The sequence below is a fragment of the Chrysochloris asiatica genome, unplaced genomic scaffold (assembly GCF_000296735.1).
Source record: "Chrysochloris asiatica unplaced genomic scaffold, ChrAsi1.0 scaffold00052, whole genome shotgun sequence".
Taxonomy (NCBI): Eukaryota; Metazoa; Chordata; class Mammalia; order Afrosoricida; family Chrysochloridae; genus Chrysochloris; species Chrysochloris asiatica.
In genome coordinates, this window is record NW_006408570.1 from 2,463,018 (window position 1) to 2,466,662 (window position 3,645).

The following is a 3,645-nucleotide window of genomic DNA, read 5'->3' on the forward strand; positions in this document are numbered from 1 at the left end:
CCTGGGCCAACCTCACTACTGTTGCCACGCTTGAGTCCATTGATGCTTCCATTTGGCCAATCCATCTCACTGTGGGTCTTCCGCTTTTTCTCCGACCCTCCACCTTACCAAACATGACATCCTTCTCAAGTGACTGGTCCCTCCTAACAATATGTCCGAACTATGACAGACCAAGTTTGGCCATCTTGGCCTCCAAGGAGCACTCTGGCTGCACTTCTTCCAAAATAGAGCTATTGGTTCTTTTGGCAGACCATGGCACTTTCAATATTCTCCTCCAACACCATAACTCAAAAGCATCAATTTTTCTACAGTCTTCCTTATTCACTGTCCAGCTTTCACATACATATGAGGTTATTGAAAATACTATGGCTTGGGTCAGGTGAACCTTAGTTCTCAAGCTGACATCTTTGCTCTTCAACACTTTAAAAAGGTCTTGTACATCAGATTTGCCTAATGCAATATGTCATTTGATTTCTTGACTGCTGCTTCCATGAGTGTTGATAGTTGATCCAAGAAGAATGAAGTCCTTGACAACTTCAATCTTTTCACCATTGATAAAAATGTTGTTTATTGGTCCAGTCCTGAGGATTTTTATTTTCTTTACATTGAGATGTAATCCATACCAAAGGCTGTGCTCTTTGATCTTCATCAGTAAATGTTTTAAGTCCTCTTCACTTTCAGCAAGGAAGGTTGTATCACCTGCATATCGCAGGTTGTTAATGAATATTCCTCCAATCCTGATGCCATGTTTTTCTTCATATAACCTAGCTTCTTGGATTATTTGTTCAGCATACAGGTTGAATAAGTATGGTGAAAGAATACAACCCTGTCGTACACCTTTCTTAATTTTAAAACCATTTAGTGTACCCATGTTCTGTTTGAACAACTGCCTCTTCATCCAGATACAGATTCCTCATGAGCACAATTAAGTGTTCCGGAATACTCATACTTTGCAACATTGTCTGTAGCTTGTTATGATCCACACAATTTAAGCCTTTGCGTAGTTAATAAAGCACAGGTAAACATCTTTCTGATATTCTCTGCTTTCAGCCAAGATCCATTAGACATAAGCAATGATATACCTCGTTCCATGACCTCTTCTGAATCTGGCTTGAACCTCTGGAAGTTCTCTGTCAATGTATACTTGCAGCCATTTCTGTATTACCTTTAGTAAAACTTTACTCGCATGGGATATCAAAGAGATTGTCTGATGATTTCTGCATTCCATTGGGTCACCTCTCTTTGGAATGGGCACAAATACAGATCTCTTCCAATCAGTCGGCCAGATAGTTGTCTTCCAAATTACTTGGCAAAGATAAGTGAGTGCCTCCTGTACGATCATTTTTTTTGTTTGTTAAGTGCCATTGAGTCGGTTCCGACCCATAGTGACCCTGTACAGGGTTTCCGAGGGTGTAAATCCTTACGGGAGTAGAAAGCCTCATCTTTCTCCCGCGAAGCGGCTGGTAGTTTCGAACCGCTGACCTTAAGGTTTGCAGCCCAATTCGTAACCACTACGCTACCAGAGCTCAATAAATACTATGATGACAATAACACTGAGTGATACAGTACAGAGTGTTTGGGGAAAAGCAACCACCTTAGATAAGGTGTTATTTGAAGCCATTCCCAGCAAATAAAATAGCAAGTGCAAAGCCTTGAAGGGGGGTGGGTGGATTCCCTCAAAGGATTTGAAGAACAGAAGAAAGATCAACAAGACTGGAGTGCAGTGAGTAACAAGCAACTTGGAGAAAATCAAGCTTGAAGTCACAGTGAAGCTTTTCCATTTTATTCTAAGTGAAACGAAAAGTTACTAAAGGGTTTTTAAGTTGAGAAGGGCAAAATCTGATTCAGCATGTTTTTAAAATTATCTTACTTGCTTTATGAAGAAAGGGCCCTGGACTCATTGGCTGGTAAGTATGATTTCTTGGTAAGTAAGAGATATTAGGTAGTGACACTGTTGGGGTGTAGTGAGGAACTAGGGCCTGGTGAGGCTCTTTATTGAGATGACAACACTGGATTAGCTTTCAATATGGTGATTCTGAGATACCCGAAAAATATTCCAGCACAATATCCATTAGGGGCTGGACATAGGGTGTGGAGCCCAGGCAAGACATTTGGGTTAGATCTGTTGATCTGAGAAGCCATGAGCATCCCAGCTGGTAATTAAAGTTCAGGAAATTGATGACTCATCAGGAAACATGTAGAGAGAGAGGAAAACCAACACAGAGGGCTGTGCACTGAGAAACTCTGACATTTAAGGTCTGAGCCAAAGAGATAGAGAATCCCAAGTAGACGGAGAAAGGGCAGTAGAAGCAGGTGGAAACCCAAACCACAGTGATGTCATGTGAGCCAGGGGAAGGCAGCTTCAAAACAGGAACAAGTTGATATCTACTTCTAGTAATGGTAGGCTATGTTATTTGGATCAGTTCTCCCACACAGGGCAACTGAAAATGCTTTAAAAAATAGATTGTTTTATTTTTCTTTGCTACCTTTTTATTATGAATTGGGTGTCCTTCTTTTCCATATAAAGTTGCTGTCAAAATATATTTTTAAGAACACAGATGAAGGCAGAGACGATAACGTAGAGAGATGGAGCATCTGGGGACTTTAGGTCCAGAGAGGGAGAGGGGCTGTGTGCTGATGACTGGGGTGCAGGCTTGTAGTGTATACCTTTTGGTTGGTTGATGATGCATGGAGGGGATTGTAGCCATGGCAATGAAACTATATACGATAGAATGAATGTAAAACTAATGTTCTCCCATATAAACTATCACATAATTCACATTAAAACATTAAAAAAAAAAAAAAGAAGTACATGTAGAAAACACCAAAAAAAAAAAAAAAGAACACAGATGAGCACACAAGAGTTGTGAGGAATATAGAAGTTGTGAGGCCATAATATAGAAGCTGGATTCCTACTGTGGTGCTGCAGAATCAGCACTGGACTGCGAATTACAAGGGCAGCAGTTCAAACCCTTGGAAACCCACTACAGGATTGCTATGAATCTGAATCAACTCCACGGCACTTAATAACAGCAATATAGAAGCTGACTTCCCAGAAAGGCAAAGGAGCACCCCAACCCTGAGAACTTTTGCCAGTATGTAAGAAAAAGTTATAAGGAGCTCTGGTAGCATAGTGGTTATGAATCGGACTGCTAATCTCACGGTCAGCAGTTCGAAACTACCAGCTGTTCAGCAGGAGAAAGATGAGGCTTTCTGCTCCCATAAAGATTTACAGCCTCAGAAATCCTATGCAGGGTTGCTATGAGTCGGAACCGATTCCACGGCACATAACAACAACAACGACAAGAAAAAGTTATAAAGCAGAACTATGATTTTTCACACAAACACTCCTACATTGACTTGGGCTTCTAAAGAAGTACAACCTCAGGGTGCAGACTCACTACACATACATCCAAACCCTTGGAAACCCTCTATAGGATTGCTATGAATCAGAATCAACTCCACAGCACTTAACAACAGCAATACAGAAGCTGACTTCCCAGAAAGGCAAAGGAGTACCCCAACCCTGAGAACATTTGCCAGTATGTAAGAAAAAGTCATAAGGAGCTCTGGTAGCATAGTGGACTATGCAGTGGATTATGCAGAGTTTCTTTGGTGCATAGCAGACCTAGTGGTGAGAGAAAG